Genomic DNA, 26,197 nt, shown 5'->3' with positions numbered 1-26,197 from the left:
GAGAAAAAAATATATTCTTATAATTGCATGCTGGCATATTTTTTGCTTATTTTGAATAGCTGTTATTTATCAAATGAATACCTTTTGCAAGTACGTGTTTCATCTTGGGCCCTTTCTCTCATTCTCTAGACAATGTTTTCCATGGAACAGAGCAGAAGAGTTTTTTGTTTGTTAACTTCTTTCTGTTTGTTTTGTCGATACTTGGATCCCCGATTCTGTGTTCTTATATTTGTAATTTGAAGATTTTACAAGCATGCAAATTTGTTTTCTTTAGACATGTTTTTTTTTTTTTTTCTGTATCACCTTGGTTGTTCGGAAACTCATTTTGTAGACCAGGCTGACCTCGAATTCATAGAGAGCTGCTTGCCTCTGCCTCTCTCTGCCTCTCTCTGCCTCTCTCTGCCTCTCTCTGCCTCTCTCTCTGCCCCTCTCTGCCCCTCTCTGCCCCTCTCTGCCCCTCTCTGCCCCTCTCTGCCCCTCTCTGCCCCTCTCTGCCCCTCTCTGCCTCTCTCTCTGCCTCTCTGCCTCTCTCTGCCTCTCTCTGCCTCTCTCTGCCTCTCTCTGCCTCTCTCTGCCTCTCTGCCTCTCTGCCTCTCTGCCTCTCTGCCTCTCTGCCTCTGCCTCTGCCAGAGTGCTGGGATTAAAGGCATGTGCCATCACACCCGGCTCTAAACCGTATTCTTTCTAGCAGTAGCATTGTACCCATTGACAAATTTTCTCTATTTTGGTCATTTCTCACCTACTTCAACCTCTGTTAACCACTATTTTATAAAAGCAACTTTTCAATTATTCAGCTAGGACTGCTGTGAGTTCCCAGCCCCCAGGGCCTTTTTTATTTCACTTAGCTTCATGTCTTTTTCCTATTCATATAATTGCAAATGATAGGCTTCCATTCTTTTTATTGCCAACTGGTAATTCATTATGTATGTACAACATATTTTCTTTATCCATTCATCTGTTTATGAACATCTAGACTGATTTTATATTTTGGCTATTGTAAACAGCATGACAATAAAAACCCATGGCTGGTAGGACTGTTGGCTTATACAGCAATTGTGTTTTTATTTTTTTTTTTCATGAATTGCCATATTCACTTTCACATGACTATGCTAATTTCTGTTCACACCCAAAGTGTGCAAACATTCTTTTTCTCCACATCCTTTTGAGGAATTGTTATTTTTTTATCTTTTTATTATTATGATTTTTTATACAATATATATTTTGTTCATATTTTCCCTTCCCCATTCCTCTCAGGCCTTCCCCATCTCCCTACCCAGCCAACTTCATCATGTTTTTTTCTCTCTCTATCAAAAAAAAACCCTCCCTAAACAGCAACAACAACTACAAAAAACATGAAAATCAAAACAAACTAACAAAAACCCAATAAGACAAACAAAATAAAACAGAACAAAACCCCAAACAAAAGCACACAAACCTCATGGAATGGAATAGGAAGGATCAGAAGTGTCAGCTGTGTCTTCAAGGAAACAGTTTTATAGACACAAGACTGATACATCTAGGAATCCACAGAGACTGTGACAGCATACATGTACAAGACCTGTGCAGGTTTAAACCAGACACACTTCCAAAACTGAGAAGTGGACATCAAGTCCCACTTCCTAACCAAGAAACTATATATTTTTTTGCCCTCCTGATAATAGCCATTTTAGCTGAGCTGAGATCATTTTGTACTCTGGTTTTGATTTGCATTTCTCTGATGGTTAACATTGAGCATTTTCTTGGATGTTTGGCCATTTGTATGTCTTCTTTTCTGAAGTGTTTGCTCATGCTTTTAACCTATTCTGAAATTAGCTTATTGGTTTTTTGCTGTTGAGTCATTGGAGTTTCTTATATCTATTCTTATATTACTCATTTGCTATTTGTGGGATTTGGAGATATTTCCCCCTATTCTGTTGCCTGTGTCTTTACTGTATTGATTAAGGTCCTTTATTATTATCCCGGAAAGTTTGAGTCCTGAAGTTTATCCATTTGTGCTTTTGAGGTTTTCTTTCAAAAACATCCTTGACCAGATCAATAGCATATAGCATTTCCTCTGTGTTTTCTCATGGTTGTTTTAAGGTTTTAGAACTTCCACTCTCAGTTGATTTTTATGCATGATGAGAGACAATGTCTAATTTCATTCCTTTCTCTTTGAATATTCAGTTATCCTATTTAAAACTATACTTTTCTGATGGAAAGTTATTGATACATTTATAACAATCAGTTGGCTAGAAATGTATGGGTTTGCTTCTGGGTAGTCTATACTGTTCAATTGGTCTGCATGCCTGGTTTCAATGTTAGTACCACACCATTTTGCTTTTTTAGAATTTATGTATATAGGTGTAAAGAAATTGCTGTGAGTTGGTGGTGCATACCTTTGATCTCAGCACTTGGGAGGCAGAGGCAGGCAGTTCTTGGTGAGTTCGAGGCCAGCCTTATCTACAGAGTGGGTTCCAGGACAGCCAGAGCTACACAGAGAAACCTAGTCACAACAAACAAACAAACAAACAAACAAACAAACAAACGAAGTTTGTGTGAAAAGAGCAACACATATACACAGAGAAAGAGAGAGATTCAAAACTGTAGGTGTCAAAATACCTTATTTCAAGTTTTAGTACCAAAATAACATAATGCATGAAACAGAGCAAAGTAACAGAATAGAGAACACACAAACACACACACAAACAAACAAACAAACAAACAAAGCAGTTTACAACCAGGTGAGTTTTGACAAACTTTGGTAAAAAGAGACATTGTAGAAAGGACATCCTGTTTCAAAACTGAGATAGGGAAAAATGAAAAGTGACATGCAGAAAACAGGCATACTGACTCCCATAATTCTCTACTAAAACTAACTCAAGAGGCATTTTAGGCTTTAATATAAGGCCTGAAATTCTGAAACTGTTATTAGAAATCATAAACAAAATACTTCAAGATATAAACACAGACAATGTCTTTTTAGATAGTACTTGAACAGTGTAGGGAGCAAAAGCAGAAATTACTGAATGAGATTTCGTCAAGCACAGCAATGGAACAGGAGAGTGAGCAGATAGTTTGTAGAATAGAAGGGGATATCTGCCAGGTATTTATCTGCCAGGGTTTCTATCCCCCCCAAACTGAACAAAACCCCAAGCAATTTAAAGATTAGCAAATAATCTCAATAGTGACTTCTCAAATGAAGAGATATGAATGACAAACTGACAAATGTATGAAAATTGCTCAATATTATTAGTTACTATGGAAACACAAATCAAGCACACAATGCATGTTCCTTGTAACCACAGAATGGCTGTGATAAATACCCTATCCTCATACAAATGCTGGCATGAAAATGGGAGTCCTTACACTCGTGTATGAGTGTAAATCAATGCAGCCATGAAGAAGGGGCATGAAAAATTGCATTGACACTAATATGTCACCTTTTAATTTACGCCCATGGCATTTGAGGGCCTTCTCCAGAGTTTATTCAAGGGACAGAGATGGAGAAGCCCCCAAATGCCATGGGCATAAATTTAAAAAGCTGCAATAATTAAATCTAATTGTGAATGCCTGGTCAAAAAAGTCAGATGAAAACCTGCCCCCTATTTTCAGTACTTCATTCTCTTTAATGGCAATAATATTTCATTGTATGATTATGTCATATTTTGTGTACCCATTTGTCAATTTATGGACACCAGTCTACATTTCTGCTATTATAAATATTTATGTATAAGTATTTTCTTTATTGCTTGCTTTCTCTTCTAAGATTGGGATTTCTTGGTCATGCAACCATCTAATTTTTTTAAGGTAGCTACCAATAAATTGGCTGCACTGTTTTACAGGCGCAATTTCTGTGCCTCCTCAGCAGAGCTACTCAGTGTCCACACGGTATATTATAGCCATCCTAGTGAATGGGAATTCCTACCTCTTGGTTATTTCTATTTTTTCCCCTTGTGTTTTATGATACTGAGAAGATTTTCACATGCCTGTGGTTTTTTACATATCCCCCTGCATATTCATTAGTGCTTATATATAAAATATATATATATATACATATATATATATATATATATATAATTTATTTTTATTTTATGTATGTTGAAGATTTGACTGTATGTATTTCTGTGTGAGGGTGTTGAATCCCCTGGAACAGGAGTTACAGACAGTTGGGACCTGCCATGTAGTTGATGTAAATGCTGGGAATTGAACCCAGGTCCTCTGGGGAAAAACTACAAATATTTTTCTCATTTCAATTTCTTGTAATACTCTTTGAATCCTAAACTATTTAATTGAAATGAGTTTTATTATACTGTCCCAGCTAGCTTTAAGCCTGTAAATCTCTTGTTTCAGCCTCTCAGGTACCTGGGATTATAGGCACATGCCACCATGTCTTGAATCAAAACCATTAACTTTAGATACGATGTACCAATCTTGAGAACTATCTCCTTCAGGTCTACTACACACACACACACACACACACACACACACGTATTTATATTTTTTTCTTGCCTCCAGTTTCTTGGTTCTCTTTTTCTGGAAGTTTATTAGTTACTGATATACTGTCTGGGTATACAATTTTATTTCCTTACATTTTATTTATTATTTTCCATTTAAGGGTTTTATTTTAGGGGCTTGGAGTGATGGCTCAGAGGTTATGGGTGCTTGCAGAGGACATGGTCAGTTCCAGCACCCACCTAAGGACTCATGACTAACCATCAGGGGATTAGATACCCTCTCCTTTCTTCTATGGGCACTAGGCATTCATGTGATACAGAAGCATACATGAAGGCAAACACCTGCATACATAAACAATATAAGGAAATAATTCTTTTAAAATACTTTTACTCTTTTTTTCTGAAGTAGTTCCTTCTGTTTTGATAATGGTACTTCAGTTCTTTTCTGGCTTGCTTATTTATTTAAGACTGTTAATGAATCTAGTTTTAGAGGCACAGTGTTTTTCTTCTCTGAAGATACTTATTAAAAATCTGGAAATTTTCATTTGCTGCCTTCTGAATTTTACTCTGTTTCTTCTGCCTTCATTTTGCCTTGCCATTTCTGTAGGAAGCTGTGTTGAAGCAAAGTTCCATGTGGGTGACAAGAAATTGCCCAATATTGTTTTTGGACTCCCAGGCAGTGTGATGTAGGCAGGATAGCTTTTGCAGTAAGAGAATACTCAAATCTTTGTATCTGGAAGTCTTTTGTTTGTCTGTTTTTTGAAATAGGATTTTTCTGTATAGCCCTGGCTGTCCTGGAACTCACTCTGTAGACCAGGCTGGCTTTAAACTCAGATATTGATTGCCTCTGCCTCCTGAGTGCTAGGATTAAATGCATATGCCACCACTGCTAATTTGTTTGACATCTTTATTCTTACCAACTGAAAAAACTGTACAGTCTTAATAGTGTCTCTACTCTGCTTGGTGTCTACATGTCTAAAGTCTCTCAGCTTTGCATTGTTCAGAGTTGGGGGACAGTGGTTGCTGATCAAAACCTACCTGGCAAATTAACAACTATTCCTCAACTCTACAACAATCTAGAAATTCTCTTGAGACATGTCCAGAGGTTTGTCTCTTAGGTGATTCTCGAGGGAGTTTCTTTTATGTTAATCAAGGCGGGAAGACCCAACATAACTGTGGACTTCACCATCCCATGGGCTGGGATCCCAGACTAAATAAAAGGGAGAAAGGGAGTTGAGCACTGGCCTTCATTGATCTCTGCTTCCTGACTGTGAATGCTATGTGAGCAGCTGCCTCCTGCTCTGGGCCCTGCGCTTTGCCTGCCATGATGGTGTATGACTTCAAACTATGAGCTAAAGTCAACCTCTTGTTTCTCAGTTGACTTTTGTCAGGTGTTTTGTCATAGCAACCAGAAAAGTGACTAATATTGTGCATGGCTAGTCACCATGCACACAGACTTTTAACCAATATCTCCTTGCTCAGTCCTATGCCTCACTTCCACTTTCCAAAACGCCCTTGATTCTGATCCATAACATCTTCCTTCACAGATACAAGCATGTTCAAGTTTATATAGCCCCTGTGGTCACAGAAATGCTAGTGTTCTAGATGGACTGATATACAGTTCTTTAAAAAAATTTTTTCTTTCTCTTTCTTTCTTTCTTTCTTTCTTTCTTTCTTTCTTTCTTTCTTTCTGACTTATTTGTGTGTGTAAGTGCAGGCATGTGTATGCCATGGCACAAGTATGGAAGTGAGAAGACAACTTTCCAAAGTCCATTCTCTCTTACCTCATTTAGTCAGGGTCCCTCTTGTTTCTATTGTATTGGATACTCCAAGCTCACTGGCCCACCAGGGTGATTTTCCCTGTCTCTAGCTGCCATATTACCTGTAGGGGTGCTCAGATTACAGATATGTATTACCACGTGCTGCTTTAGAAGTGGGTTCTGGGTGACTGGCATTTTTTTTCTGCAGAGCTGTTGCCCTAGCCCCACTTTTCTCTTTTAGTTTAACAGTTATATCTTAGAGCGCTTCCACTTAAGTGCATATAGAACTCTTGATTCTTATCTGCTGGCTTTATAGTATTCCATTGATAATCATAGTTATGTGGCCTGAGATGATCATCTGGTAAGATTATAATGGGGCTGAAAAACCAACCTACCTACCTACCTTCCCTTTCTCTCTCTCTCTCTCTCTCTCTCTCTCTCTCTCTCTCTCTCTCTCTCTCTCTTTCTTTCTTCTGGAGATGAAGTCTTATAGCCCATCTTAGCCTAAGGTCTCATTATGTAGCCCAGGCTGACTTCAAATTCATGATTTTCTTCTGTAGCCTCCCATGTGCTTAGGATTACAGGCATGTGCCACCATGCTTGTAGCTGAATAATTTCCATCATCTAGTGATACTAATCATCAAGACATTCCAGTGCAATATATTATTCATGTATTTGTCTTGGATGTTAGTGTAAAGGAACCTACTGTGCTTCCAGATATAGAAAACTGTAGCACATACAGTAATGTATAGCACACAATACTTGAAAATCTACCATCACCAATGACCACAATACTTGATTATGTATTTAACATATAATACTTAAATTAGTGTCTGTAAGTATGCTTCTACTTATATACAGAATTCAGAACTGAGTATGCAGCTCAGTAGGAGAGTGTCTACTTGCATCTGTGAGGCCCTGGGTTCAATTCCTCACACTACAAAATTAAACTAAGACTAGAAAGGAAACTCTCAAGCAAAGCAGGGTTTTTCTGGAAAATGGCCAGCCTTGTGCATCCCATGCCTGTCATGCCTCTTGATTGCATCAAGAGACCACATTAAGGACTGGAGAGGTGGCTCAGTGGTTAACACCAATGGCTTCTCTTTCAGGGGTCCCAGCAACTACATGGTGGCTGGCGCACAACCATCTATAATGGAATCTGATGCCCTTTCAGGCATGCAGACAAATATGCAGACAGAGTACTGATATACATAAAGAAGGAGAAAAAAGAGGAGGGGAGGAGAAGGAGGAGGAGAGAAACAGTACTGAAAATGATTAACTTATACTATTTTGGTTTATATGATCACATTCTATGACTGCCCAATAATGAAACTGCCCGATAACACATTTTTTTCCCCAAAATGAGTTTCCATGATTAAGACACATGTCTGTGCATCACAATTTATTTAACCAGTCTTCAAATTTCAGACATTTAGGTAGGTGTCTTAGCTAGGATTTCCATTGCTACAACAAAACACCATGACCAAAAGCAAGTTAGGAAGAAAGAGTTTATTCAGCTTACACTTCCACATCACTGTTCATCATCAAAGGAAGTCAGGATAGGCACTCAAACAGGGCAGGAACCTGTAGGCAGGAGCTGATGCAGAGGACATGGAAAGATGCTGTTTACTGACTTGCTCCCCATGGCTTGCTCAGCCTGTTTTCTTATAGCACTCAAGACCATCAGCCTAGTGATGGCACAACCCACAATGGACTGGGCCCTCCACACTGATAACTAACTGATAAAATGCCTTATAGTTGGATCTCATGAAAGCATTTCCTTGACCATGGCTCCTTCCTCTCTGATCACAATAGCTTGTGTCAAGATGACACAAAACCAGCTAGTACAGTGGGTTCCAAACTGCTTTCACTGCTAGGGATCTAATAGATTGCAACACATGCTGGTCCAGCATATCACCAGGAGCCATGTCCTCGACCCTTTTTTGTTGTTGTTGCTGGTTTTTTTATTTTTGTTTTTCGAGACAGGGTTTCTCTGTATAGCTCTGGCTGTCCTGGAATTCACTCTGTAGACCAGGCTGGCCTGGAACTCAGAAATCCACCTGCCTCTGCCTCCCAAGTGCTGGGATTAAAGGTGTGGACCACCATTGCCAGCATCACCCTTGTTTTGATGAGGCAAAGGCCTCATTATGTAGCTGGGGATGACCTTGAACTCCCAATCCTCCTGACTATATCCTAAACACTGGAATTATAGGTGTGTGCTACCACATCTGGCTTTGAAAAACAGTATTTGTGCTGCAAATTGTTTCTGTGAATTTCTTTGCCTTTTGTACATATTTGAATATATTTGTGAGACAAATTCCTATAAGTAGAATTATTGGGCTAAATAATATGCGGTTTTAAAATTTGTTCTATTTTTTTTCCTTAATGATCCAAAAACATTTAGATAAGTACCTTCTTATTAGGCATGTTGTCCTTTTCTTTAAATACCACCCAAAGAACCCTGACTCTGTTTAGCAGGATAAAGTATACAATCTGCAGAATCATAGCATCTTCAGTTTCCCTGTTGGTATGGAAAGATAGTTGAAATCATTTAACTCTCAAAGTGAAGGTTTTTCAGGTGTGCAATGCTATCTCCAGTTTATGTCAAGTCCCTTCTTGCCCATTTTTATTATGAAAAACTTGACAGGTAGAATCTGTTGTCTGTTGTCTTCATTTTGCATTTGTGCTAACCATCTTTAGTGTTCCGTTTTTACTCACTCACCTTTTTGTCCTCATTTGTTTTTTAATCTGCCAAGTCTAACTTGTGCTGCCCACTTACTCTTGTATGTCTGACCTTCCCCTGGACTGCATTCATTCTACCAGAGGCCATTCTCTTAAGGAAAACCAACTTTTCCTCTCCTAGCACCTATCAGTTGCCAACAGCATCTCATCTAGGAGTGGGACTCTATGTCTACCTCCTCTCCTCTTCCTGCTGGGATTCTCTCTGGCTTGAACATGCACAGGGCTTCTGCATGCTGTCTCAACTGTTGTGCATTCATATGCATGGTTGCCATGCCATGTTTGGAAAGGGCTGTTTCCTCTGTCTTCTCTTTTTCAATGGTCCTTGAGCCTTGGGAGGAGACGGTTTTATATGGAGATCCTGTTAAGGGCTGAACATTGAATTTTATTTTTTATGGGATCCTGGCTTCTTTCTTAATACAAGTGGGATGTTTGTTATTCTATTTTAGTGTCAGCAAAGCCAGTCAAATATTAGAAAACACACTGTCAGGAATTATGTAGTCCAGCAATAATTTAAGTGTGGCAAATAAGTTAAAAAAAAAAACCCACTCATCCTATCCATCTCAATTTATATGTGGTACTGTAATTTTCACAATATTGACCATGCTTCATGAAAACCAGCTCACATGTTTTCCAAAACTCAATCAATATTTTGTTTTCAAAAATCATTTTTATGATGTGTCAGCTGATAATTCTATTAAGGCCTTTCTTAAGTTCTGTTAAATGCAAAGGAATGGGAGCCATTTGGTAAAAGGATTGGGAGGATTGCGTCAGTCAAAGGAGTAATTCTCATTGTTATTATGAATGTCAGCATTTGTGAATAGTTTCTTTGGCACTACGAGTATTTTGTACTTTCAGACAGCATACCACTGAACTTTTGTTAGGAAGGAGAAGGACTCAAGGAAGAGAGAGCCCATTCAACATGGCCTTCACCATTCCTGATGTTAGCGTGTGTTCTCTTTTTACAATGATTTCAGGACCATCACAGTATAATAACTTGACATACATCACAGCCTTCAAAGCTGCCCTGACTCTTGTCTTCATTCACTGTCTTTATTTATTTTTTTGATCCCTCAGGAACTTTAGCAGTTTCTTGGTGAGGCAGGAGGCAGTGAGCTTCCCATTTGTGTCTGGATAAAGTATGTACTGTTCTCTTGTTAGGTACTCTTAAAAAAATGAATCCAGTTGGTGCTGCCAGTATGGGCATAAGTGTAGAGCTATGCATTCTTGGACCATGGGCAACCTACCTAAGGCTGCACCCCTGAATAAAACTGACATTCCCTCCCCTAGAAGGCATCAATTGTTAATACTTCCTCAGCTAAGGATGGGAGCTCATGAACCCCTCCCCCACTATTGATGGACTATTGATTATCCTAACCTAATGTAGGGCTGGTGTGCAGGCACAGCCTGGGAGTTCTTATGTGCAATGGGCTTGCTGTGTGAAGCCAATAGTTTCAAAGCAGTTCTCCCCAACCTCTGGTTCCTACATGTGACTCTTCCCTTCATTCCTTCATTCATGTTAGAAGCCAATTCTTTGGGATTCAAATGTTGACTGAATCCCACCATCTCTCTAGGACTTCTCTAGGACTCCAGTACTGGATCGGAACAGCTTAGACAACCAGTCTTGTGGCCTGAACAACTATGGGATCCTTGGCCTTTCAGTCAGGAGACAATTGTTTGTCTACTTGGACCTTTAGAGAACCATGACCAGTTCAGATTGTGGTACCAGGAGTGCCACTAGAGAAACAGAATTATGAGGGTGACTTTGTTAAGTATCTGGAGAAGGTTTGGCAATTTGTCAACACCCACAGTTACTGAAGTCTTCCCTGGTAGAAGTGAGAACACTAAAAGATCATGGTTAGAAATATTTGAAGGGTTTGCTGTGGAGAAAAAGGAATTTAATGGCTCTGTATATAAAACTTGTGACAACTCTGTGGAAAAATAAGGAAAATAATGATACTGGCTGGTTGTTTCTAGCATTTCTGGATAAACTGATAAAGTAAAAAAAAATAGAGAGAGATTTGGTAGAAAATTAGCCAACTTCTAGTAGCACAGGATACAGTGTCAAAGGAAAAGAATGAACTTGGTGTTGGAAGTGACTGGCTCCAGAGGCACAGACACAGTCTAAAGGTTTCCGAGTATGCTCAGAAAGAGAAGCTTTTCTCCAGCAGCCACACAGCTAGAGTAGCAGAAAAACCAAAACCAAATCCCACATTATAAGACTGGCTAAATTACAGTGAAAGTTCAAGTTCTTAGCCTCAGAGGGTGTTGGTGGTCAAACTAAGGGCACTTATTGGTAAAGGATAGGGAATGGTAACTTGGGGTGGGGATGTGTGGTCGGATCCTATTGACGCTGATAACTTTGAATTGTCCGATTCTGAAGGGTTTTTCTCACCTGAGGAAGTAGTGTCTCCATCCACAGCAGCAGATGTACTCATGCCTCCACACTGTGTAATATTGCTCTTGCACCTCTGTCTGAGTAAATTAATCCTCCACTGTCTGCCAAACCAGCAGTGACTTTCTCTGAAGCAGTTACCAGGTAAGACAATACTGATGTCCCTCAGGGCTCACCAATACTTGCCTCTAGACTTATAAGTAGACAGACATAAGGCAAAGCAGACTGCTAGTGGGGAGGGAGAAAGTGTAGGCGACAAGGAGGTGCCCTACACTACTCAAGAACTTCATGAGTTTGCTAATTGATTTAAGACGTCTGGGGAGTAAGTGTGGGAATACATTTTAAGGATGTGGGATAGCGGTGGAAAGAACATAAAACAAGGTCTGCCTGAGTTTATTGATACGGGCCCACTGAGTGGAGATTCTAGGTTTAATATGGAGGCTCGCACAGTTTACAAAAAAGGTGTCAAAGTTTGAATGGTTGGCTGAAGCATTGTCAAAAGTTGGCCTACTGAAAAGATGTCTGATGTTCCTTGGCTTAATGTTGAGGAAGGGCTTTATTTTATTTTTATTTTTACTTTTTTTATTATCCACCCTCCGATTTTAAGGCTCAGGGAAATTGTTCTTTGGTTGATGGTTCAGACTCTGAGAGTCCCAAGGGTATGAGCTAATGGTTTAAAGATCCATAGCAAGCAATTTAAGGGGGGAAAGTCACAGAAGAACTTGTGGAGGTGTCTTGGTTCTCTTAGCACATTCACACTATTGTTGTGGATATACTAAATTGGTGACATAATGCAGTATATGTTTTTAATTTTTGTATTTTACTTATTTACATTTTAGGGAACATGTGCCATGGAGCCCATGTGGGGGTGAGAGGACTAATTGTGGGTGTTGGTTCTCTCCACCATGCAGGTCTTGGAATGGAACTCAGGTAATAGGCTTGGCAGCTAGTTTTTTTTAAACCACTGATTTATCTTGCTAACCCCTAGATATATGTTTTGAAAGAATATATAGTAGGTTCTGTTTTTGGGGCTGAGCACAAGCATCATAATTGTGTATTCCCTGTGGTGGTACTACATATTACCTGTGACCACAGCAGGCCATCCTTTATCAACTGGTCCATTTTAAATCTAGCAGAGGAGAAGGGGCATGAGTTATCTGGTGTTGCACAGCTGGGGAGCATTGCTTCTGTACTAGACTCCATTGATTCTTGTCTCCTGAACAACTGATGCCAAAGTTCAGGAAGAGATGCACAGAACAGTACCAGAGGAGCTGTAATATAGGGCATGTTGGTTTCTTTAGAGAGACAGGGACAACCAGAATATGGACACGGACCCAGAGCTTGTATCCTGTAGAGAATAGAAACTCTTTGGAGGTGCCTGTGTGGGATGGGGGTTTGGCTTTGTGCTTGGAATTCTCCCAGGAGTTGAGGCACGTTCTGTCTTTCACACTCTGTGGCTGGCAGACCCTGTTGGGGACAGCCATCGTTCCATAGTCAAGGACTATTGATCTCTTTAAATTTTTTTTCTTGGTTTTTTGAGACAGGGTTTCTCTGTGTAGCCCTGGCTGTCCTGGAACTCACTCTGTAGACCAGGCTGGCCTCGAACGTAGAAATCCGCCTGCCTCTGCCTCCTAAGTGCTGGGATTAAAGGTGTGAGCCACCTTTAATTATTATTATAGGACAGCCCTTCCCTCCTTGTCAGCGCTGAGGCTCAGTGCAAAATGAATGACAACTGACTGGCATGAGTTGATTAAAACTTCCAGTAATTATGGGATCTTCACTGGCTTGTTTGTCCAAATCATTGTAAGTTTCTGGACTAGCTGGCCCTGTTTCCAAATGAAGTTCTAGAGAACAGAAGACTAGGCCTGGGTTGGGGGATCAGCTGGGCCTTCCCCACTCATGTATGTTCCAGGAAGCATTCAACAGATACCTGGGACCAAGAAAGCCAAGTCTCCTCTTTCTGTTCTGAAGCAATAGTTTATATTATAACATTCAACAGCCCTTGCTTAGCTTATGTGATTTTCAGTAACCTTGTCTGTAAAATGGGTATTTTTTTTCCAGAGGAAACTCTGAGCTTTGTGAAAACTAATAGATTTTCTTTTATTTTTGCATTTGACTTGTGGGACTTTAACCATGATTCAACGAATAGATGTGGACTCCAGAAAGGAGACTATGCTGGTCCTATAGCCTGTCTCATTTTTCACTTGCCTCTCACATCATATCTCACAGTACCAGGATAATCCTAATGTTTAAACATTTCCTTACACATTACAGTGCTTCAAGCTTACACGAAGAAATGGGCATCTTTCATGACTCTGAGATTGTGCTTATCGCTACAATAATATACTTTATAATCTATGAAAGGTCTGCATAACTAAATGTGTTGGCAGAGCTTTTTTCTTTCTTTTTCCTTTCTTTTCTTTTGTGTTTATGCTTGATTTAGAACCCAGCTTCTGGAAAATCAGTTTTATTTTATAGCAATGGTCATTAAATAGAAAATGCAAACATATAAATTTTAGTCTATGTTTAGAAAGTTGTTGGGTTTGAGTGATTATTTAGTTTTGTTTTTCTAGGGATAGTAGGCTCTTTCACATCCTGTTTGTTTCCTGCCCCTGCTAGTTGTAGCAATTTAGACAAAAGACAAGGAAGACAAGCTGTCTTTTAGGAAGGAGCTATTGTTTATGTCATCAAGAAGAATGACGACATTCTCAATGTGCACGAGGGAGTGACTGGGCTTGTAGTCACTATTTTTTCTGTAATAAATAAACCTAAAAAAAGGAAACAAGATCTTATGCAAAGAAAGGTCAGAAAGGTTGCACCATCCTCCACCTTTAACAGCTCTCCTTTTATCCTTATATTGTCTTTGGTTTGTATGTGCTTTTCCTTAAGACTTCTTGTGCTTTATCTCGGGTGTACATCCCTTTGTAAAAGGCCAGGCCCTTTCCCATTTATCCTTGCTTCTTCATTTCGACTTCCTTGGAAGTTCCCAAGGAAAGATCTACCAAACATTCAAATAGATTTTCCAACTGTCAGATTACTTTTTGAGCTCAAATTATTAAATGTGACACATCTTTCCTTAGTGCAGAGGGCCAAAATCCAGGTGTGTACCAGGGATGAGGAGGTGCAGAGTTACGGAATGACAATGAGGAGGAAGTTTTCATTTATTTTGAGTTTGCTGAGGGTTTTTCTTCATAAATAAATGTTTGCTTTATTGAAAGCTTCTATGCCAGAGGAGTTAGAGAAAGGACTGAAGGAGCTGAAAGGGTTTGCAACCCATAGGAAGAGCAATAATATCAACCAACCAGACTCCCCAGAGCTCCCAGGAACTAAATCACCAACCAAAGAGTACACATGGGGGGACTCATGGCTCCAGCCACATATGTAGCAGAGGATGGCCTTATCTGGCATCAACGGGAGAAAAGGCCCTGGGTCCTGTGGAGGCTTGATGCCACGGTGTAGGGGAATGCCAGGGTGGTGAGGTGGGAGTGGGTGGGCAGGGGGGTGAGCACCCTCATAGAAGCAGGGGGAGAGGTGTAGGATAGGAGGTTTCTGGAGGGAAAACCGGAAAAGGGGCTAACATTTGAAATGTAAATAAACAAAATATCTAATAAAAATTCAAAAAAGAGAAAGCTTCTATGTGCCAATTAATATGATTATGTGTTTTGACTTATTTAGATTGATAATGATGTGGATTGCATGGATTACTTTTAGAATATTAAGCCAACTTTGTATTGCCAGGATAATCTCTGGCTGTGAGATAGTACCATTTTTATATATTACTGTATGTAATTAGCCACAGTTTTTTTTTCACTTTTTAAAAAAGAATTATTTATTGTATGTAAATTAGTGCTCTGTCTGCATGGACACCAGTATGTCAGAAATGGGCATCAGATCCCATTACAGATGGTTGTGAGCCACCATGTGGTTGCTGGGAATTGAACTCAGAAGCTCTGGAAGAGCAATCAGTGCTCTTAACCACTAAGCAATCTCAGGTTTTTTTAAAATTAAAGATTTCTGTATTCATAATTGTGGGAGGTATTGTTATAGTTTTCTTTCCTCTAGTGTCTGTGTATATTTAAGCAAATGTTGGTCCCACACATTTTGCTGAGCAGTGTTATCTTCTTTTGTTTTCTAGTAGAGACTGTTAAGAATTGGCATTATACCCTCTTTATCTACTTAGAGAGTAGAATGATTTAAGTTACTTATTTTCACTTGGCTGAGTTTTTGTGATTTATGGTATTTGAGAGTTTAGTCCATTTCATTTCAGTTTCAAATTTAAGGGCAAAATATATTTGAAGTATTCTCTAATTATACATATAATATCCTCAGGCTCTGTAATGCTATTATGTGCCCCTCATCGCTCAGAATTTTGATAAACTGGTCACTCTTGTCAGCTTTATCAATATTTTTAATCTTTTCAGAAAATCACTGTTTCCTGTTACTGGTTTTATTCAGTATTCTTCTGGTTTGAAATTTTACTTAATTTTTTTCTTAGCTTTATTTCTTACCCTCTAGCTTGATTTGGATGCATTGTTTCTTTCTTTTTTGCCTTTCAGCTCTGCCTAGTAAGTGGCACCACAAAAGTTGCAATATGCTGCATTTTCATTTTTATAAGGGTCAAAATATTTTCTAATTAATCTTTGAATTAGAAATTGCTCTTTGACCTATGAGTTATTTAGAAGTATTTTGTTTATAAGTATTTGCAAAATTTCATGTTTTCTATTATTTCTTTGTACTTCAGTTGTTGAAAAGCTACCTTGTGTGATTTCTAGTCTTTTAGATTTGTTAAGGATTATTTAATAACCTAGGATATGGTTTTACTGGACTAGTGTTTCTTGCACAATTAGAAAGAATTTGTACTCTGATGTCAAGTGGACTGACTGTTCTAAAGATCTGAATTAGAGTCAGAGAAAAATGGTAAGTTGTGGTCCACCTTCATTTTCTATAGATCCTTGATGCTTTCTTTCTTTCTTTCTTTCTTTCTTTCTTTCTTTCTTTCTTTCTTTCTTTCTTTCTTTCTTTCCTCTCCCTTCCTTTCTTCCTTTCCTTTCTTCCTTTCCTCCTCCCCTCCTCTTTTTTTTTTTTTTTTGCTTTTTTTTTTTTTTCGAGACAGAGTTTCTTTGTGTAGCCCTGGCTGTTCTGGAACTTGCTCTGTAGACCAGGCTGGCATCAAACTCACAGAGATCTGCCTCTGTCTCCCAAGTATTGGGATTAAAAGCGTGCACCACCACTACTAAGTCCTTGATGAGTTCTATCCACTGCTGTTACAAATTGCATTTTGAACATTTCATCTTTTTAAATTCATTCATTAGACTGATCTTTTTTTCACACTACATCACATCTTTATTTACTGGTCTTTTTAAAAATAAATACACTTTACTTAAAATTTCTGGCTATAAAAGTGTGCTGCAATATACATTCCCCATAATATATAAGCTTATTGATCAGTAATAATACATCAGTAAAATTCATTACTTAAGGTAAGTTTAGTGAGAAAAATTATTGACACTTTCAACATAATTTCAGAGCTTCAAAGTAAACTATAAAATATAAATTATACAAAAATATAAATTATAACTCAACAATAGCTATGTCCATTTGCTCTTAAATTTATCAAAAATAAACATTACTTTTGAAATTTTTCTTAAATGTTAATGTGTTGTACTTCAATGAATTTTTGTTTTAATCCTTGACAATTATTTGAGTTTCTCCTATTGTTAAGCATCTGTTTTGTCTATGATTTTCTATAGTATTTTAAAACTGATTTTTACAGAGCTTTGAAATATACATGCTTTGAGACTATGATAGATAGATTATCTTGTCTCACTGTCTCATGTCTTTTTCTTGAATATAAAATTTTAATAGTTGAATATTTATATTTTTAGTTTTTAAGAATAAATTTTGAATTTCCAATAACATTGTGTTATATAAGAGTCAGGGAAATAATTTCTTCTTTTTTTAATAGACTGATTTTTTTTTCCTGGATAAACTGTTGGGAATTTTCTTAATAAGGGTCACACTGGCCTAGAATAAAGGTGATTTTTCTTATTTCTAAATTGGACTTTCTTTTGAGACAGTTATCTCACTGTTTAGCCCTGGCTGGCCTGCAACTTGCTATGTAGAGCAGGATGGGCTTAGACTCAAAGAGATCTGCCTGCCTCTGCATCCTAAGTCCTGGGGATTAAAGGCGTGTGCCACCAGTTAAAAAGAAAGTTTAGCATTTAATTTTTTATTTTATTTTGTGTGTGTGTGTATAAAAAGTAACTTTTATTTGCCTGTTGTAATTGTTGTTTCCCAGGCTTACTGCCTCCATCTGCTAACCTAGGCCTAGTCCTGGAAGCTTCTAGACTCCATACAATGTAATCTCGGCCTCGAGTGTTTTCAGACTCTGATATTTACTGCTGAATAAGCCCACCTTTTCTAGTTATTTCTGAATTGTGGCTTGCTAGTTCAACTCAGCTGTTTTGGCTCAAACTCCTCTTCTAACTGATTTATTCAATCTGGCTTCTCTTGGCTTCTCTTGGCTTCTCCTGAATTGCTCTACTTGGCCTCATACTAACTCTAGTAAGTTTTTCAAATCCTCTGGCTCTCTCTCATTCTCTGTCTCATTCTGTCTTTACCTGTGTCTAGCTTGTTCTCTCTTCAACCTGTCTCTGTAAAACTCTCCTGATACACCTGCCTCCTCCTCCCTCTCTGCGATGCTCTAGCCTCCCTCTCAACTCTACTGCACTGGTCTCCATGAACTCTGCTGTATTCCTGGACTGTACTTTCTTCTCTTGTACTGTCTGCCTTTTTCACTTAAGTAGCTTCCCTTTTCTCTCTTGTCTCCTGAGAGTTAGGCATGTACTATTCTGTCAAATCTTTCTCTGATTTGTCTGCCACTCAATTAGACAACACTTTCAAACGTGAGTGCTTCCTTCTACAAATTAATTGTTTGGGATTAAAGGCGCGTACTAAGGGTGTGTTTGTATTCCAGCCAGAGGGATTAAAGGTGACTGCTAAGGCTGAGCCACACAACTAGAAACAGGTTCAAATATCCTATAATGTGTGTGTGTGTGTGTGTGTGTGTGTGTGTGTGTGTGTGTGTGAGAGAGAGAGAGAGAGAGAGAGAGAGAGAGAGAGAGAGAGAGAGAGGAGAGATCTCACTACCTAGAACTTCTGTTTTGTTGCCTAGTAGTTGTAAAAGTGGGTGTTCCTTTCTTATTTTTGTGAGTTTTTATGCATTTCATTTACAGGCTGTGGTCCAAGTAATCCAACAATGGCTGCCTATGTATGGAAGGTCCAAGATTCAAGTAGGTGTTCATTACTCAAGGCTGGGTCTCTCTGCTGCTCTTCAGTATATGTCAGAGTCCCAAGGAAGACTTGCTAGCGAGGATGGAAGAAAGCAGGCAAAGAGAGTTTTTGTATTCCCTGGTGTGTATTGTACCATGCTGTTGGTACCAATTAGCTCTCTGATTGGAAAATTAAGGCCAGCTCAATAGGAGGGAAGTCATGCCTACTATTGGATACTTAGCTAAGTACTTGAAGCTAGCGATATCAGGGAATCTTAGAGCACAACTGTGCAGGTTGGATTTATATATTTAGGCATCTATATACATCTGTAACAATGATGATAAATGAAAGAGATGGAGCAAGGTGGGCATATGGGAAGGAGTAGAGGAAGAAAAGGGAAGAGGGAAATAATGAAATATTTTAATTTTAAAGTGAAAAATATTTAAAGTTGCTACTTGTTTTTAAAGCATCTGCTATGTATTTGTTGAGACTTTTAATCTTATCATTTGTTGCAATCTTAAAGAATATTTGGAAGTATGGGAACACCTTCCTGTGGCCCCAGCACTTGGGAGATGGAAACAGGAGGATCAGGTGTTCAAGACCAGGCATCACCACATAACAAATTCTAGGTCAGCCTGGACTAAATGAAGCAAGACAAAGCAAGCAAAAAAAAAAAAAAAATATATATATATATATATATATATATATATATATATACATATATACACAAGTACTAGGTGTGTTCTGGGGGTACATTGCTTCATTCTCAGTTAATAAATAAAATCCATGTCCATGTTTTTGTACACATCTACATCTGTTTCTTTCTGTCTTTCTCTCCACTGGGTCATACCAGTAACTACAATTCTGAACCATGATTCTATTGCAATACAGATACAGTAAATTCATCCTTTGGTCATAAGAAACTTGCTTCTACTAGAACAACTATGCTGCTTATTGAGGTGTAATTGGCTTATAAATAATTACACATCTTTCAATCTTTCAAGTGTACAATGTGCTGTTTTAACATATATATATATATATATATATGTGTGTGTGTGTGTGTGTGTGTGTGTGTGTATTCATAAAAATCTGTTCCCACTATTAAGATTGTGAAAATATGCTTCACTTTAAAAAGCACCTTTTAGAATAAGATATAATCAGATTTCTGGGCATCCCTTGTTCCACCCAAGGTTGGTATGCAAAACTGATTACTAAAACTTATAAATGTTTTAAAAATTCTGCTTTAACAATACCCACGTCATTGCCATATCTGCATCTGCTTCTTACATTTCCCGTCTCTTCAATCTGTGTTTGTCTCTTTGTTTCAGTGTACCTTGTAAAACTGGTTATAACTTATGTGAACTGTCCTTCAGTGATTTGGGGGTCAAGCATGGAGAAAGGAGGTCACACGTAATCAGCTTCTATGATTAGAATTCAGTCTTTCTGTGAGCCTGTCTTTGAACTTGGAAGTTTAAGATTTACCTCCTCATAAACAGAACAGCAGTTCGACATTTTCCTTCCTGCAGGTCGCTTGGACCCTCTTGAAACATCAATAGCTTAGGCTCTGAGAGAAGAGTTTGACTTACTGGAAATCCTTGATAAGAATAGAATGTGCCTGTACATTCCAAATGTCTCCTGTTCCTATCTTCTTGTCAGAAATGCAGGGGGACTTAATCCTGATTATCGTTGTGAGAATTATCCTGAGCTCCTACAGGTAGAACTCCAAGTATGGGACCCCTGCTGTAAGATTGATCTTTTTATATTTAGAGACCCTATTGTCTCACCACCAGATAAACCATATTGTTTTCATAGAAGAACAATACAGTCTATGGAAAATTCATACTTCAACTAATTAACCCAGGAACCAAAGCAAAGTCAAGCTGGTGTGCAGGGTCAAAGACACAATTTGATCAAATGCAATTAGCACACAGAAAAAAATATGCATCTAATAGAAAAAGGTCTATGGATGATTAAGTAAAAGAATATGGAGGATATTACATTGACACTCCTGAGGGACAGAAAACACAGTTCCTTCCAGACAACTTAGTAGAGTGCAGGCATAAGGAATCCCTGTTGCATAACCACATGTTGAATTCATGTGTACTTGTATCTTCTTTTTTATTATTTTATTTATTTATATTTCAAATGTCCCCCTTCCCAGTCTCCCCTCCACAACCCCCTCATTCCATGCCCCTCCTCTTTGCCTCTAAGAGGGTGCTCCCTCACCCACCCTCCTACTCCAGCCTCACCCCTCTAGCATCCCCCTTCGCTGGGACATGGAGCCTTTACAAGACCAAGCACCTCTCCTCCCATTGATGCCCAACAAGGCAATCCTCTGCTACATATGTGGCTGGAGCCATGGGTCTCTCCATGTGTACTCTTTGGTTGGTGGTTTAGTCCCTGGGATCTCTGGGGGTTCTGGTTGGTTAATATTGTTGTTCTTCCTATGGGGTTGCAAATCCCTTCAGCTTCTTCAGTCCTTCCCTTAACTCCTCCATTGGGGTCGCCAGGCTCAGTCCAATGGTTGGCTGTGAGTATCCACATCTGTTTTCATCAGGTGCTGGCAGAGCCTCTCAGGTGACAGCCATACCAGGCTCCTGTCAGCAAGCACTTCTTGGCATTAGCAATAGTGTCTGGTTTGGTGTCTGCAGATGGGATGGATCCCCAGGTGGGGCAGTCTTTGAATGGCCTTTCCTTCAGTCTCTGCTCCATTTTTTTGTCCATGTATTTCCTTTAGACAGGAACAATTCTGAGTTAAAATTTTTTGAGATGGGTGAGTGGTCCCTTTCTTCAATTGGGGGCCATGTTTATCTACTGGAGGCAGTCTCTACAGGTTCTATCTCCCCTTTGTTGTGTATTTCGGCTAATGTCATCCCCATTGGGTCCTGGGAGCCTCTTGCATCCCTGGTGTCTGGGACATTCTAGTGGTTCCCTTGTTCCCTGTCCCCCACTGCTACTTCTTTCTATTCATTCTCCTGGATCTCTGGACTTCTCTCCTGTCTCTTCTCATACCTGAACCTGCCCCACCTTACCCCCTCCTCCTCTCCCACCAGGACTTTCCCTCCCTCCTTTGATTATTTTGTTCCCCTCCCCACTTTTTTTGGTTTTTAGAAACAGGGTTTCTCTGTGTAGCCCTGGCTGTCCTGGAACTCAGTCTGTAGACCAGGCTGGCCTTGAACTCAGAAATCCCCCTGCCTCTGCCTCCCAAGTGCTGGGATTAAAGGCGTGCACCACCATCGCCCGGCTTTGTTCCCCCTTCTAAGTGGGATTGAAGCACCCACACTTTGGCCTTCCTTCTTGTTAAGCTTCATATGATATGTGAGTTGTATCATGGGTATTCTAAACTTTTGGGCTAATATCCACTTATCAGTGAGTACATATCATGTGTGTTCTTTTGGGTCTGAGTTACCTCACTCAAGATGATATTATCTAGTTCTATTCATTTGCCTGCAATTTTGTGAAGTTGTCGTTTTTAATAACTGAGTAGTACTCCATTGTGTAAAGTAGCACATTTTCTGTATCCATTCTTCTATTGAGGGACATCTAAGTTATTTCCAGCTTCTGGCTATTATAAATAAGGCTGCTATGAACATAGTGGACCACACATCCTTATATGTTGGAGCTCTTTTGGGTATACGCCCAGCTCTTTTGGATATTCAGGTAGAACTATTTCCAATTTTTTTGAGGGATCTCCAGATTGATTTCCAGAGTGGTTGTATCAGCTTGCAATCTCACAAGCAATGGAGAAGTGTTCCTCTTTCTCCACATCCTCTCCAGCATTTGCTGTTACCTGAGGTTTTGATCTTAGCCATCTGATTGTTTTGATTTGTATTTCCCTGATGTATTGTATTGAACATTTCTTTAGGTGCTTCTCAGCCATTTGAGATTCCTCAGTTGTGAATTCTCTGTTTAGCTCTGTATCCCATTTTTAAATTGTGTTATTTGGTTTTTTGGAGGTTAGCTTCTTGAATTCTTTAAATATTTTGGATATTAGCCCTCTATTGGATGTGGGGTTGGTGAGGAATTTTTTTCCCAATCTGTAGGTTGCCGATTTGTCCTATTGACTGTATCTTTTGCCTTATAGAAGCTTTTCAGTTTCATGAGGTCCTTTTTATCACTTGTTGATCTTAGAGCCTGAGACATTGGAGTTCTGTTTAGGAAATTTCCCCCTGTGCCAATGATTTCGAGGCTCTTCTCCACTTTCTCTTCTACTAGACTCTGTATCTGGTTTATGTGGAGGTCCTTGATCCACTTGGACTTGAGCTTTGTACAAGGAGATAAGAATGGATAGATTTGCATTCTTCTACATGCTGACAACGATTTGATCCAACACCATTTGTTGAATATGCTGTCTTTTTTTTCCATTGTATATTTTTGGCTTCTTTGTCAAAGATCAACTTTCCGTAAGTGTTTGGTTTTATTTCTGTGTTTTCAATTCTACTTCATTGATCTACCAGTCTGTCTCTGTACCAATACCTTGCAGTTTTTATCACTATTGCTCTGTAGTACAGCTTGAGGTCAGGGATAGTGATTCCCTCAGAAGATATTTTATTGTTAATGTCAAGAATATCATCACATGGCGTTGTCTTTAGTCTAATGTGTAAAGGAAAAAAACACATGAAGATATTTTGTGCTATTTCCCATTTCAAACTAAAGGTAACAAGGCCTGAGATAAGCAGAGCAATAACAATGTCCCCACCCTGAGGAACCACTACCAACAATGACAGGAAAGCCCTGTAGATTTAGGCATCTTTGTTTTTATTTCAGACAGGGTCTCATGTAGTCCAGGTTGGCCTCCAACTTCCTATGTAGCTCTGGCTGGCCTGGAACCCCTGACGTTGTTGCCATCACATTCCTAGTCATCTTTATTACAAGCTTGAGTAAACCTTTGTTTTCATTTCCTTGAGAAACAAACTATAAGACAACGAGGGCAGCTGTTAAGATGATTTAGTTATTTAAGGCAAAACGATTTTTATGTATGTATGCTAAAAATAACCCTCCATAGAACTCTTTAACAAAATACTGGCAAATAAGTTCAAACACAATTACTTTTCAGACCTGTTTCCTGAAAACGGTCCTGATAATGCTGAGTTATAGATGATCATGAGGATCTCATCTCACCTTGTTACTGGACATGTTGCGGGTCAGGTTTGTGTCTAAAACTGGATTTTGCTCAGCCATTAGCTTTTAAACAAGGAAATAGCTGATCTATCATGATGAAATCAAGACTCAAATAATTGAGGTGTATCCATGAAACTTGTCTCAAATATTTAAAAATTACATATGGTGTAACCTTAGAATCTATTCTTATCCTGGTCTAAATCTTGAATTGTTCTTTGTGTTTGTTGCTTTTTTTGAGAAATGATGTAATCAAGGATGGCTTTGAAATCTTAACATTCTGCCTCTGCCTTCCAGGTGTTGGGATTGTAGCTATGCACCACCACACCTGTCACTACTGTTTGGGAAGGTCACCAGCCTTCTCAGACTGAAGGGGAAGAGCCAAGCCTTCATTGAGATGCACATGCAGGAAGTTGCGGACACCACATGTCAGCAGCATCAGTGCCATGCTGCCAGCCCAACTATATCTAGTTCTCCAAGCACAAGGTGCTCCCCAAACAAGGTGTGTGCCTTGCAGGTGGTAAAGTCAGAACATCCGGGAAACCTAGACTTCATGGTCTCCAGTGGCCCGAAGACCCAGGATGGTGATGGTTGACCAGCATGCCAAACTCAGGATCATCATGGGAAAATCCCTGTTACCCAGTGATCCTGGATGCTCTGCACCAGACCTTCTCCAAGTGTGGCACTGTCCTCAGTGTTGGGAGCCGACTTTTAGCAGAAAGCTGCTATCAGCTTTGAAGCCATCTCAAGCCATATACCCTGGCATGAGACTTGTTTTGCAACAGCCTACAACAGCTGAAGCACACTCTGATATCCCACATATTTTGTTTTGCTGTTTAGTGCCCCCAGCTGCAAGGCGCATGTGGTATCCACGCCTGCAAGGCATGCGGTTCATGTGCTATCCAAGTGCTGTCCATGCCATACATGCCTGTAAGGCGCACGTGGTATCCAAGCCTGCAAGGAGCATGGTGCACGTGCTATCCACGCTATAGACCCCTGTAAGGCTTACGTCATATCCACACCTGCAAGGCATGTGATATCCACGAGCCTACGAGGCAGATGGCAAAGTGTATAAATACCCCAGATTTCCCTTCAATAGATATACGGGAGACAATGAGAGAGACAATAAAGGAGAGAGAGACACAATAAACAAGACTTGAGACTTGATCAGATCCTCTGTCTTGTCTCCATTCTTCGTGTCGCTTGCCCCACACACTCTCTCTCTAGACCTGGACCTGCGGAACAGAGCGGGCCATTGCAGTTTGGCCGCCCAACGTGCGGCAGCTCAGTCGCTATACCTCAGTACCATCATCTTCACTTAAGACCAACCAGTTTCAGGTACTGCTGTAACTATGCCCACCACTTGAGCATCTAGCAGGCTAGGCTGTCTCTAGACAGCCAGAACAGCTACAATGCTTGCTACACACCACACGTCAACTTTTCCAAGTTTACAGTGCCAATTGGTTTTTTTCTCAACTTGACAATAAACCTAGACCTATATCTGGGAAGAGGGAATCTTAGTTGAAAACTGCCTCTTTAGCCTGTAGGTAAATCAGTGTTAATGATTCATGTGGCAGGGCTCAGACCACTGTGAGTGGTACCACTTGTAGGCAGGTGGTCTTGGTGTATACAAGAAAGCAGCCTGAGAAAGCCATACATGCAAGTTCAGTAAACAGCATTTGCCCATGACCTCTACTTTAGTTCCTGTTCCCAGTTTCCTGCCTTGAGCTCCTGCCCTGGATTCCCGTAGTGGCAGAGGGTGACCTGAGAGGTGTAAGCTGAAGTAAACTTCCCTCCCCGCATTGCTCTTGGTCATGCTTTATCACAGCATTGGAATCCTAGCTCAGACACGTAACTGTCTGCAACACCAAGTACAAGAGTCATGACTGTGCTCTCTGAGACCTGCCTTTGGGGAACAGATAGCTTCTTAGAGTGGGCTATGGTGACATCATTGTCTTTTTTTACTGTAATGTCTACTGTCTGCTTCCCCTCCAACCTCCACCAGGCATACCATCAGCAGCAGTTATAGCTGTAGCAGGCTGCATCGCCATTTCTAGTCTGATGGTGTCAGGGATTCCATCTTGTTGGTCAGCAACTTGAACCCTGGAAGTTGCACAGCCAAACCCCTTTATTCTCTTCAGTATCTATGGTTACATGAAGCAGATGCAGATCTTGTTCAACAAGGAGAAGACAGCAGCTTGGCTCAGCTGGCCATGAGGCACCCAAACAAGCTGCATGGGAAACCAACGTACATTACAATGTCAAAGCACCAAAGTATACTGCTGCCTCGTGAGGTCCAGGAAGACCAGGGCTTCATCAAAGACTCTGACAGATCACCACTGCACTGCTTCAAGAAGCTGGGCCCCAAGTTTTTTCAGAAGTTCTTCCTGCTCTCAACCACCCTGTACCTTGCCAACATCCCTTCCTTGGTGTCAGAGGAGTCCCTCAAGAATTTCTTCTCAAACAACAAGGGCAAGACC

At 39.9% G+C, this 26,197-nt stretch overlaps 1 long non-coding RNA gene across 6 annotated transcripts in view; it reads left to right on the top strand.

The window, feature by feature from the left end:
- LOC143435457 (uncharacterized) overlaps positions 1-24,884 on the top strand; it is a 28,603-nt gene extending 3,719 nt beyond the window's left edge. The window contains exons 2-6 of one of the 6 annotated variants that reach the window (XR_013105777.1): positions 11,316-11,471; positions 12,167-12,257; positions 18,563-18,619; positions 23,656-23,747; positions 24,015-24,884. This is a non-coding gene — a long non-coding RNA (uncharacterized LOC143435457). Of the gene's footprint in view, positions 1-11,315; positions 11,472-12,166; positions 12,258-18,562; positions 18,741-22,814; positions 23,003-23,655; positions 23,748-24,014 lie in introns of all 6 variants that reach the window. The other 5 variants (XR_013105778.1, XR_013105779.1, XR_013105780.1 and 2 more) reach the window with 5 other exon arrangements.
- The last annotated feature ends 1,313 nt before the right edge of the window (positions 24,885-26,197 follow it).

This window comes from Arvicanthis niloticus, chromosome X (genome assembly GCF_011762505.2).
Source record: "Arvicanthis niloticus isolate mArvNil1 chromosome X, mArvNil1.pat.X, whole genome shotgun sequence".
Lineage (NCBI taxonomy): Eukaryota > Metazoa > Chordata > Mammalia > Rodentia > Muridae > Arvicanthis > Arvicanthis niloticus.
Note: the sequence above shows the minus strand (reverse complement) of the source record. Positions and strands in the feature narration are given on the sequence as shown.